This window comes from Eubalaena glacialis, chromosome 10, assembly GCF_028564815.1.
Source record: "Eubalaena glacialis isolate mEubGla1 chromosome 10, mEubGla1.1.hap2.+ XY, whole genome shotgun sequence".
Classification (NCBI taxonomy): domain Eukaryota; kingdom Metazoa; phylum Chordata; class Mammalia; order Artiodactyla; family Balaenidae; genus Eubalaena; species Eubalaena glacialis.
Window position 1 is genome coordinate 11,542,370 of NC_083725.1, and position 13,417 is coordinate 11,555,786.

The window sequence follows — 13,417 nt, forward strand, 5'->3', positions numbered from 1 at the left end:
CATGTATGCAACCTTTTCCATATAATTTCAGTGATTTCATAGGGGGAGGGGTTTAATCAATAGATTCCAGGTTAGGAACCCAGGTCATTGGCCACTATAAATGAGTGTTTCCATCTGTTTAACAGTCTTAGATGTTAAGCTACTTAGGGACAGGAATCCTTCATGTAATTATCTCAGTAGGGCACCTGGCACAGTGCCTCCTACAGCTAATCCCTTAATTAAGTCTTTTTGAATATAATATGGAGAAGAAAATTAAGCATTCATCCAATAAATATTTATTGAACACATACCATGTGCAGGGCCTGTGCTGGTTGTCGTGGGGTTTACAAAGATTCAGACAAAACATAGGAAGAAAGTGAGTCAACAACACAAGAGTGGCATGGACAGAAAGGAGAAGTCAGTTCTAGCTTCAGGGTCCAGCGTTAGCAAAGATGCAGGGGTGAATAGGACAAGATAGGTTTGTTGAAAAGTAAGGCAACCCAGCCTGGCTAGAACAAAGGGATCGTACAGGGACTCAGTGGGGCCGAAGTTGAGAGGTAAAGAGCAGTGGAAATAACTCTCAAGCAAAATCTTCCTGTGGCTGAGCTGGCAGGAAGAATAATTTGTCACTATTCAAAAACCATCAAATCACTGAAAGGTGTGGAGCAGCCTTCTTTATTGCCCGATTTTCGTTTGGAAGAAAGAATATGGTTTAGGTCAAACCACTTAGAGGGTAGTGGGGCATTGGGGTCCTTACAGAGGGCACTGGGGTATTGATGTGCTTAGACATGTACTATGTGTGTCATAGGTGTGTGCCACGGCCTTCTAGCATGACTGTAAGCTCTTTGAGGGTGACTATAATAATAAGCTCTCATTATGGCAGTAGTTAAGAGCTTACAAAACACTTTAACATGCATTATCTTTTCTTAATCTTTAAAACCTCCCACTGAAAGAGCTGTTATTCTATCCACATTTTGCAATGAAGAAATTCAGATTTAAAGAAAGGGAGAAGGAATTCAGGTTATTGAATATCTACCAAGTACCAGAGTTTGTCAAAAATATTTCATTTATTCTTCACTGAAATGCCACAAAATAGTACGAATATTCCTAATTTACAGGTGCAGAAACCGAGGTTCAGAAGAGTTGAATAACTTGCTGATAACACAACAAGGAAGTAATACAACCGGTCTATGAGAATGGGGCTGGCCCCCTTACCACTAGCAATGAGTACAGTGCCAGACATGTGGCAGATGTTTAATAAGTACCACTTGAATTGGTGGATTAATGGACGGCAGGATGGATAGTGGGACGAAGTGGCTAGTGGGGAGCCCCTTCATTATGACACAGAACACAGAACCTTCTAGAGTCACGGTAACTCAAGAAAAAGTCCTTGCAGGAAAAAATCTGGGAAATATGAGCAAAATTGACTTCAAACTTATCACTCTCTTTCATCTAGGGGCACTGGAGCTCCCATACACAAAACTTACCTAGCATTTTCTTTTAGCCACTTTGAGAATCCTGCTTGTCTGTCTTTTAATGGGTCTTTACCCTGTGCCCACAGTTCCAACTCTCTGTTCCTGATGACGGTGGACCCACGGCATCCAAGCCAAGGGAAGAGAAATGTCCCAAAATAATGAAAGTAGACCATTTATAGCTTTCTTATCACCGGACCTCTAAGTGGCATGCAGAAGGATGGCTGTTTCTGAAGCCAGAGAATTTACAGATAATATTTCTAAGGTCTTGGTAAATCGAATTTACAACCACTCTTCTTTTGCATAGCACCTTTCCTTTAAGATATTCAGCTGATTATAATCACTCTCACTCCACCCATACTCCTACTTCCTGGGATCTCCTTCTCTATACCAATGTATCTGATAGCATCTGAGGATGAAATCAGTTCTGTGGTCCTAAAGAAGTGGGAGCAGAGATGAGATCTAGATCTAGAGAGCCTCGAGGAGCAGGATCAACGTATAATGTATAATTTTGTGCTCCCATAGTGCCTGGTACAGTGTCTCATTCATGAGAATTGCTCAATAAATAATCACTGAATTTCATTGAAGTGAACCAAAATGGTTCTATGAATAGTGTTCAGAAGAGGGTATGGTATGTGATTCTTTGGTCAGAGACTTAGTCCCTTGTAGGGGGAGGACTCTTGTGCTTCTAGTTTAGGAAGGTGGATAAAGAGATGAGAAGCTCTCTCTATCACAAGGTGGTGTCCCTAAGCCCAATCAGGTTGCCAGGTGTCCATTCTTGGTCAATGGAATCAGTCACCAAAGCCACCTCATGTTGTCCTACATGGGATTTAAGCTGCTATTTGATCCAGCATGAGACTTATTTTCTACAAGAATCCCACAGACATGGTCAGCTTAGTCCTGAATTCAGAAAGCACTGGAGACTCATTTCCTACCCTTCAGAGATAGAGCCTAGGAGTGGGGGGCAGGGACAGAGGATACTTTGAAAAGAGTAATCAAGGAAACATTGTCCGGACAAAACATATAAGCCAACATAATTACCCGCCATCTGTTATATGGACTAAGGATGGTTATTTAGTGATCAGAACAGACCCCATGTTTCCTGGACAAGGCTCTTCATGGAAACTGCTTTGTGTTCTGAAGTTGGTTCTTTTGATTCTCTGCACACAATTGACTGGTATGTGAAAGAGAGGTGAAATGGCCATGCCTCTGTAGATGTGATGACAATGCATTTCCCATATAGACTGGACAGGAATACAACTCTAGCAATCTTTTGATTTTAATTAGTATTTGCTGCATATTTGGTTGACCTGCTAGTGCAAAGGGCCACATGTAAGAGCAAAGTCTGATTACTATGGTTTATGACTCAACTCCTTTCCCAAGCTCTGTGTTGACACAATTTAAAATCCCACTGCAATTTCAAAGGCAGAGTTGATCTCTTTTACATGTATCGGGAAAGCAGCTTCCCAGAGGAACACAACTGGAGATTCTCACTGTCTTAGGAGCCATACTTAAAACTCACACTGATACAAATAAACCCAGAGATAGAGCTTCAATAAGGTAGACTCTCTGTGACCTGTTTATGGCTGGTGGTTCCTACACAAGTAGTCAATTCTCAATTATGCACTCAAATAAGGGACTAATAGTGCAGAAATCTAAAGGGATGTCAATGAAAAGATATTCCTCTTTGTCCACTGCTTTATCCACTCACTCTTTCAATAAGCATTTTTTGAGGACCTACTACGTACCAGGCAATGTGCTAAGTCCTGGAGATTCAAAGCTGACTAAGACATGGTACTTGCCCTTTAGGAACTCATGATCTAGTAGGGGAAATGGACAAAGAAAATAATCACAGCACAGTATGATAAATACTATATACAATAAAGGTACACAGATTTGCTGAGAACATGAAAGAGGAATGCTCTCATCTTCTGCCCTGGTGACGTCCCACTGAGTCTAATCCAGCTGAGGTGGGTCCCTGGCATGAGCTGAGCAGCAGCCAGGCCACTTTCCTGCAGCCATGATCCATGGAGCCAGCAAACCAAGCTAATTTGAGGAAACCAATGAACCTGAGAACACTGACTGGTTACCGTAGCAAGCAGAGCTTGAGGCAAGGATTGAGAGCTGAATTGTGGAGCCTAAGGACTGGAACTCCAAAAAGGAGATGAATAAGGGGCAGTGGGATAATTCTAGAGAAAGGTGTAACTGGCTGTTGTCAAGAGTGGCCTTCCATGCTACTCACTACATGGACGATGAGCACGAGTGAGTGTCAGGAACAGGAATGCAAAAGGAAAGAGTGACTAATTCTATCTGCAGAGGTTGGAGAAAACTTTAGAGTTGAGTCGCGTATGCTGGTTTTGAAGCATCAGTACAAGTCCGCCATAGAAAATTCACTAATTAGATAACAGTGTTGATGCTTATACGGCAAAGAGTTGTGGATGTAAGATGAAGAATACATTTGGTTTATCTTAAGGTCAGATTTTGAAAATTTTTCCTACGGCATTCAAGGCCACGCATCATCTGACATCAATCAATATTTAAATCCCAGGGCATCCCTTCACATACCTATTATCTTCCAGATACACTGGACAACTTCCGGCTCTGTAACTTTGCTTCTACTGTCCCCTCAGCCTAAAATCCCCTGCCTTGCCCTTTTCCTACTGAAATTGTACACATCTTTCTATACCTAACTCAAATATTGCCCCATCCAGGGAGACTTCCCTCACTACCACCAACGCTTCCCCCACCCCCCAGGCCCCAGGGAAAATGAGCCATTCTTTATTCTGGGCTTCCAAGACTTACTACTTACACCTCCACTGGCCATCCATTCTATTCTGTCTCTGATTCAACATAGTGATTCACATGGCTTCTTGCCCTTGATAAAGAATAAATGGTAAGTAAATGGTAAAATCCTTGAGGACAGAGGCACTTCTTTTTTGTCTTGCTTTTTTATTTTGAAAATTTTTCATCTACAGAAAAATTGAATAATTAGTCAATGAACATCCAATACACTCCATCCTTGATTTACCAATTGCTAACATTCTGGCACATTTGCCTTTTTTTCCCTGAATCATTGGAAGATAAGTTGCCAACATCATGGCATTCATCCTGAAATGCCTCTAAGGATGAGGAGTGCCTCCTATACAAAGGTAATACTATTATCACATCCAAAAAATTAGCAATAATCCCATTATGCAGTCTACACTCAGCCTTCCCTAACTGTCTCAAAAATGTCTTTTACAAGCTTTCCCCCTTGGATCTAGGATCCAGTCAAGGTTCACACATTGCATTTCGTTATAATGCTTCTTTGGTCTCTTTTAACCTGGAAGAGTTGCTCCTGGGTATAAGCTTTTCTTACTCATCTTTTTTTCTTTTTTAAACGTAGTAGGTATTTAATAAATGTTTAATGATGGAAGAAACAGGTGGATGGACAAATGAACCCCAGTGATGCAAGATTCCTGGGCAGTTCGTCCAAGAAGGGACAGAATTCTACTGAAGGGACTTACAAGTGTCCTTTGTGAAACCACCAGGCACCGGGTAGGGGACCAAGTCATCGTCTGCCCATAGCTGCTTCTCTTCAGATTTCCACTTTAATCGTCATGAACTAGTCCTTAGGCCACTGGGGAAATGGCTCTAGAGTAATTGATTTAAGGAGAGAAAAGAATTTGGTCCCTCACATCTGACCAAAGATGGGGAGGTCCCAGAGAGCAGGGACTCATTGCAGAATGTCAGAGTGAGAAGAGGCCTCAGAGGTCATGTCCAGGAGAGAGAACTCAGGCCCAGAGAAGTACAAGGGCTCCTTCAAGGCCACACAGGGAACCTTTGCCCCTGACTCCTATCTAGCTTCCTTTCTACTTGACCTGGTCACCACGATGATATCCAGGATCTTTGCCTCTCTTGTTCCCAGTGACTTATGGTCATTCACTCAACCTATAAGCATCACAGATCTATTCTCTGAAACCCTACCTCAAGGGATGAGCCAGTGACTATTCCTTACCCCAGCAGGATGGAGTTATTTCAGAGGGTGCTTGTTGCCCCCAGTGGGGAAAGACGAGAAGCAAACAGCATCTTAAACAGTCACAGGGAAGGCTGGCAAGAACCAAGCCCTCGGTCTCACCAGCCTGAGAGGGGGGATGGCTCCGCGTTCACTTGGCCTCTGTCATCTACTTAATCCTAAACATGATGCTGAAATTTTCTAGGGTCCTCTTGCCTCACCCATAAAAACAGATCACTGCAGAGCTGTTATTACATGATGGCCTTGTGCAGGCGTGAATTCCATTTGGAAACAGAAGTGATAAATCACGGACATCAGGGTGCGGGGTGATTCTCGTTTCTGAGTGTATGCATTTATTTAAACCAGCAAAACTGAAAATTCCTCAGGAAGTATTTGCTCTTTCCAAATTTCTTAGAAACAACAGTGACACAGGTTTGTGGTCATTGGAGAGTTTCACTGAACAGGGAAAAGTGATAGTAGAAGAGGTGATTGGCTCAGTGATTGGAGGAAGAGGTTCAACCATCACTGAGGAGCTAGAGCTCTTATACAGAAATTCCAGGCTTGGATTCGAACTTGAGTGGCTTTGGCAAAACCTCTTAACTTTTAGGAACCTCATCTAGTTGGGATAGAAGCTCATCAAGTTGGGATAGAATCACAGTGATTTTTTTTTAACTTCCGGGTGTACATTAAAATCATCTGGGGGCAGGGGGACTGCGGGTTAAAATTACGCCGCCTGTCTCCCACCCTATTTCCATTCTGATTTCAGCATCTCTGGGGGAGCATCCAGGTGATTCTTAAGTAGCCAGGGTTGAATAGCTTGGATTATAGAATCTCTAAAAGCTGATTCTCAGAAGGGAATAAAGTTATTGTGGCAGTGGAGAGGAATACTGGAATTTCTCAGCTATTCTTGGTGTACAAAGACTGTGGTAAGTATCGTGCTCACTTGTCTGCTGACTGGATAATCTCCCCAAGAGGAGCATCTGCTAGGATGGAGGTGCAGCTCTCACCACTGACCATCAGCATCTCCCCAGCAACGTGTAGGGACACGTGCATTTTCCAAACTGAGAGGAAAATAGTCTGCAGCTTGGACCCCTAAACATTATGGAGGTGTTCAGCTAGCCGTGTGGAGGTCCCATCACCCTTCCTATGTCTAATCCAGGCAGTGGGGTAGCCGCTGGAGTGGGGAGGGGGGAGTGCGAGGTCCCAACCACATCTAACAAGATGGCCGATCAGCCTGCTTGCCTGCCTGATGCCAGCACCCGCCACCAGCTCCTGACACACAGGACACGAAGCATCTGCCAGACGGGTGCCGGCTTTTGATCAGGAGCGTGTTGAGCCAGAGACCTGCAGGGAGACAGCCAGGCTCCCCGTAGTCGGCTAGCAGGAATCTCTCTGCAACCTCAAGGGAGGTGCTTGAAGAATCTGAGCACAGATGGGAAAGTGGGGTGCAGGCAGGAGGAGGGCGGCCTCATGACGGAGGCTGTCTCCTAATGCCAGGCTACTCCGTCTCCGCTAAGGGAAGCAAGGCACCCTTTCCTGTCTGATGATCGGAGCAGGATTCCTGGGCTGCCTGAGCACATGTGTTACTCTTCCCCAGGGCTCGGTGAGTCTCTTAGCCTCAGCTGACACGTCTGTAATACCCGAGACCAGCAGTGTGGGTGCCCGGTTTCCTGGGTGTCAAGCACCAGGGTGTGGCAGTGACCGACTGCAGCAGGGCTGTTTACAAGACACTGGAGGCCTCCAGCAGGTCCCCTGGCCAGACAACTGCACCATGTCCTGCGTTTTCTAACTGGGTCCTCCAGGGCCTTCTGCTGGTGTCCTTAGGAAACCCAGTCTGGGTCCCTAGCTGGAGACTAGGGGTACCCCTCACAGCTGTGTTAAAATACTGGCCCCTCCTCCCCGGCCCCCTTCCTGAGCTGCCAGGCCAAGTGTAAGCAGAGGCCCATCCACAGGCAGATAGCATTTTGTGTCTCACGATAGCAGCTACATGACTTGAAGGGCTCTTCTCTTAGAAAACCAAATGCTCACCGGTTCTGCTTATTTGCTCTAACCTTCAAAAGCCCAGAGGTCCCTTCCTAGTTCAACAAATAAATCCAGTTCCATTCTAGCAGACTTCGACCCACAAAGTTCTATTGTTACGCCTTCCCTGAATTTCCCCCTGTTCTGTCCCTCTCAGGCACCTCAGCCCCAGGCGGCTCACCCTTCTTTCGTTGGGGGGATAAATCAACCTCTGGGTTTTTGTGCGCATTTTTTTTTTTAAATTCTTTCAAAGGGTAAGGAATGTTGACACCCCCTGAAACATGCCTCTGATGTCTGGTTAGACTTCAGACGGCTGTATTTGAACATGTGCTGACGCAATCGGGCAGATTGGGTTAAACCAAATATTACAATTGCAAGAACTCATCTGGAACTAATAATTTTGAGGCCACCAAAAGTAAAAGGTCCCGGCTTTGGGCCTGGCCAGCGGCAGAGGCCAGGCCGGGCCGATGCTGCCACCTGCCGGGAGCGTGGGGAACAGGGCGCGCCGTCCTGGCCTTCCTGTTTTGTTGGGGACGCACTGGCTCCCACGCACACACGGTCCCCAGCCTGCCAGACCAGGGCTATTTTAAAAAGCTAGCGCCTCTCCCCAGCCCTCGGTGTAAAGATAGCTAGTCTGGCCGCCCTGGCTTTGCTCTGGGGAAGAAAAAAAAAAAAAAATCCTCCCAATTATAGAGCCCGGGCTGGCTACAAAGGCAGTTTGCACTTGGCTCCCGATGAGACATGTGCCCTTGGATTAAACAGATCACGCGTCAGTGGCTCACTTAGGAGGAAGGCTCGTTCAAGTAAGAATTTTTATTTTGCGGGGGATGAAGCGAACGCACATCTCTGGGTTATGTTGGCACACTGCTGAACTGCAAGTCACATGCCGGATCCAGAAATGATGAAAACATCTGTTTTCGCTTTAGACCAGCGAGGCTCCGGCTGCGGTGCGGAGGGGCGGGGCAGGGAAGGGACGGGCTTTGCTCACCAGCGCCATCTGCTGAGCCTGGTGTAGAAGCGCGTGCGTCCCAAGCACACTGCGGCTTGACGTTCACCCCGGGAAGGGGGAGATCAACAGGTGCGGGGGGGAAGGGGAGGGTCTGTGCCCCGGCGATCACTCTCCTTGGAGGACAGCCCTGATTTTGCCCTGGAGACTGTCCAAGTCCGTATTGCCTCGGAGTGTTCACAACAAAGAGCTTTGTCCCTGGGGACGGCTCTGGGGCAGAGGAGGAGGAGGGAGAAGCAGCAAATGAATTCCCAGGTTGGGAGGGAAGGAGGTAAAGGGGGAGGGGAGTAGCTGGTTGGTGGTTTGCAGACACTAAAATTTGCTGTTCCTTCTGGCTGAAATCTACCAGAACAAAGGAACCGCACCTCGTCTCTAGGAAAACTCCCAGCTGCACTTCCCCCAGCCGTCCCTCTTTCCTGCCATGGTGGCTTTTACTCTAAATGTTCCAGTATTCACAGAGACTATTCTGGTGAGGCCGGGCTTGATCAACCCTTGGACGTAAAATCCACCCAGCCCGGTGTGAATGGAGCGCTGGTGATGGGTTCTGAATAGGAGCTATACTGACAGCCAAGCCACCGCATTTTTTCAACGTTCAGCAAATATTTACTGCCTGCCTGCTAGGTGCCCAGCACTCAGCACAACTATCTGTCATACAGTTTTTAAAACAATACAAATATGTCAGAGGAAAATGTATGTTTAATGTCAAGTCAGTGTCCATGACAAATGACAGCTGTGAGTTCAGAGGCAGGGAGGGGATTCCAGACCCTCAGTCGACCTTTTTCTCAGTGTTTGGGGGCAATTCTGAGAAGTCTGATTCTCCCAATCATCGCTTGTGTAGTCTAATCCCCTAAATAACTGATTTCAGTCAACCCGTGTCAGCCTTGACCTCCATTCCTCCAGCTTTAAAGTCAAATCCGTCTCTCCAGTTCCTGGGGAGCTCATTGCCAGAGGACAGCCCTGCTAGGGGACCATTCAAACTGCATCCTATCACCCAAAATCAGAATTGGGTGGGTCCTAGACTTGACTCCCAGGCATCATCCTTGGGAGAAGCAAAATTCCAAGATACAGCTATGTGAACAGAGCTCCCCAACAAGACACAGGCTGTGAGGGGTTAATCTACAGGGGAAAGAACTGTGGTCAAATGTAAAGGTCCAGGCTCGCAGATCTCACTCAGTCCCTTTACCTCCCTTGACACGCATCTGCTGAACACACCCTCAGTTCTCTGCTGCCTACTTTTGAGGTTCCCAGAAGAGGAAAGTCTGCTAATACGGACTGGAGTCAATCTGTCTGCTCATCTTTTCCCACCTTACCTATAAACTCCCCAGTTCAAAGGGAAACTGAGGTTTTCTACTGGGGCTCAGTCCTTCCCATTCTTCCATTTCACCCCCAAATAAATATAGAAAGAGCTGTCCTCTGCATGGGTCTTTTGAGCATGAGCCCTTCTCCTTGCTTGGTGCCCTGCAACAAACACTGTACTTTCCTTCACCACAGTCTTTGTCAGTAAATTGGCTTCGCTGCATGACAGGCGAGTGGACCTCAGTTTAGTTCAGTAACACCACCATCTAAGGGATGAGTCAGAAAGAGTTTCATTTCCATTTCACAGCTGGACAAATAATATGAGAACCAGCTCAGTCTTCACAGATCTTGCCCTTCTCTAGCTGTATCTCCAGTGGCCTTATCTGTTTCCATAGAAACCAAGTTCTTCAATGGCTGGGGCCCAAATTCATCCTCAAAGCTGCTTACAAGTCAAGCCTGCCCTGCTCTGGTGGTGGAAAATTACTAGTTCAGGGGAACCATGCAAATCAATACAATCAACTTCAGTTTTTGTTGCAGGCCTTAAGAGATTAGAACATGAGACTTTGTTTTAGTCTGGTTTGATATTGATCTGCCCTGGAGAGTTCTGATGAATTTTCTTTGTTTTGTGAACTGGTCACCGGCCCATATTTCTTTTCTGGACTCTTCCCTTGACTTTTTCTTCTTTGCAACAGGTGTGTGTTTTGATCCATGGGGGGGCTGGATCTGGAATGTTTCATGCCACAGGGACATCTTTGAGCACAGAAGTTAGGGTGTTTTGGCAACATTCAGCAAAATAAAATCTCTGAACTAGACTCAAAGAATAAAGTAGAAAACTGCGGGTGAAAAGATGTGGAATGAAAATAAACAGTAGTCATTTTGTGCTTTACCAGGTGTAAGGTGCCAACCTCCCAAACTATTCTTCCAGTCCTATCTAAACTCTCTTTTCCTCCTTATAAAAATAAATTCTATGGCCCTACTTCACTCCATACACCTTGGTGTGATTCTCTTCACACAGAGAAATAACCTTTGTTCAAAGCTCCGCTTTTCTAAGCTGTGCTGAATTCTGTATGATCACTCGCCACACATAAGATTAACACCTCCTTTCCAGCTCCAAATAGACTATAATCCAAAAGCTGCTCTTTAAATAGAGGTTTCTCTTATGCTTAAATTCCTAAATAAAAGAAACATCAATGCTACTGCTACTCTCCCCAGTTAAATCCGATTTGCAAGATGTGCTGCCTGCTCAAAAATCTGGGTGTGAGCTGGAGCCTGGGCTCAGGAACACATTTGGGATTCTCCAGTCATCCTCTATCTGGAGGGCCCTCCAGTGGCCAAAATAATACCTGATATAAACAAAGACCACCAAAGCGAGTGGTTACAACAAAGGCGGGGGATGGACGTTTGCCTGCGTTGAAAATGCTGCCTGTAAGCCCCACATTTTGCCCCATAGAGGTGTGTGTCGTTTAAAGAAAGTTAAGACAGAATCACAGCTCATGAAGGGCAGACATTTGCATTACAAAAGGACCCTTCATTTGATAGAGAGGCAGGTTTGAACTCCATGAAATGACAGCTCCCTCTAATTTCTTTAAGATTCTATTGAATTTGCGGAAAACAGATTGACACGTTCCAGAATGCATCTGGGGCATAAAACATGGTAGATTTGAACTCGATCTGCACTACTCAACCCACCTCACCCACATTTCCGTCTCTGAAAACCTCATAAGCACCCTGACCATGAGACACAGGAGAAAGTGGAAGTCAGGTCACCTGGTAAGATCTGAATGCTCAGTGCAAGTTCAAGGTCCTCTGAGCCCAGAGCTGCCTTTCTGGAGCACTGTGAGAAAAACAGGAGGTTGCTCCAATGTGCTTCCCTCTGGACTTAGAGGATACTGCTGGTATTCCAGAAGAAGACTCCAGAAGGTTTTCCAGAAGAAGCTCTGCCATGTATTAGAATGTCATGAAACCGAGCACCCTCCCGGGTACAAAAGCCCCTCCATGCTACACACACACACACACACACACACACACACACACACACGTTTCTTGTTTGTAGAAAAAAAGCTTTAGTCTCCTAAGCCTTCCCTGAGTTCCAAAGAGCAGATTCAAACAATTACGAATTAGGGAAGTGAAGGAATGGAGAAACAAAGGGAAAGCAGCCAGGAGACAGTTAAGTCAGCGATAAAACAGTCCTAGTTCCTCCTCAAGGGATACACACAACAATCTGCTGCAAGTCTTTGAGTTGTTCTGCAGGAACTAAGGCCCCCCTCCACCCCGCCCAGGTGGAGGATGGTGACGACATGCTGACCACAAGCACGCAGACTCCAGACTGTTTGGCACCAGAGGGCTGATTAAGATTCCTGGAACACCGCCCTGTTACCTCACCACCAGCCAATCAGAAGAAAGTCATGCCCCCTGCAGCTCTCACCCCAAATGTTGTCTTTAAAAACCCTTCCCTGAAAGCCACCAGGGAGTCTGGGTCTTTTGAGCACGAGTTGCCTGTTCTCCTTGCTTGGTGTCCTGCCATAAACCATCCTCTGCTGCAAACGCCAGCGTTTCAGATAGGCCTTGCTCTGCTTTGAGCACACGTGCCCCTCACCCGGAACCACCCCCAGCACGGCCCACAGCAGCCACACCCAACTGACTTCCCTCCACAGACCACAGCCTTCACACACCTGCCCTCACCCCACCCCCCATGGGGCAAACTCCTACTCATTCCGCAAGGCCCCGGTCAAGTGCCAACTCCACGCTGGCACCTTCCCCAACTTCCCCAAATGTACGGCTGTTCCATCCCCTTCAGCCTCCATAGCATCGTGTCCCTGCCTCTGTCAGGGCGCTTGGCAGTGCTGGGCCCTCCAGCCTGTGGATGGCGGGGAGCCTGGCTCCTCCTTTGTCTTTGCATCCCCAGTGCTTAGCGTGGGGACAGCTGAGTGGACGTGGAGTAAGGGGGCTGGGGTTGGGGCCAGCATCCCCCCTCCCAGGCCACTGCACGCCACTGCCAGGTGCTGGGGGAGGTGGAGTGGGGGGGTCCCTCCCCCCAGTGCAGTGTGCTGGTGATGGAGGGGGCATTCTCCCCTCTCCATCCCTTCCCTCCAGGTCAGACACCCAGCATCAACCAGTCCCCCTCTGCATCCCAGTGACCTGGGTTCTCTCTTTGCGCTTTCAGCAGCAGCAGCAAACATGGAGCAGCAAGTGTTACCAAATCTAAGTTGAGGCCACTCACCTGCCGTGCCTGAGGCCACTCACCTGCCGTGCCTGAGGCCACTCACCTGCCGTGCCGTGAAGCCCATTTGCTGATGCCCGGCTGTGGTGAAATTAAGTGCAGCGCTTATCGCAGACGCCGAGCAAGGAGAACGTATGACTCATGCTCGGAAGAGCTGAACGCCAAGGAAAGGGTTTTTAAAGGCAAAATTTGGGGGTGGGGCTGCAGGGGGCATGACTTTCTTCTGATTGGTTAGTGGTGAGGTAACAGCGTGGTATTCACGGAATCTTAATCATTAACCTCCTGGTTTCAATCATTCTGGGGTCTCAGTGCTCGTGGTCAGCATGTAATCACCATCCTCCACCTGGGTGGGCGTCTTAGTGCCTGTTTACTCAAAGATATGCATCAGATTGTATATTCCTTCAGGAGGAATTAGAACTCTCATTGCCGAA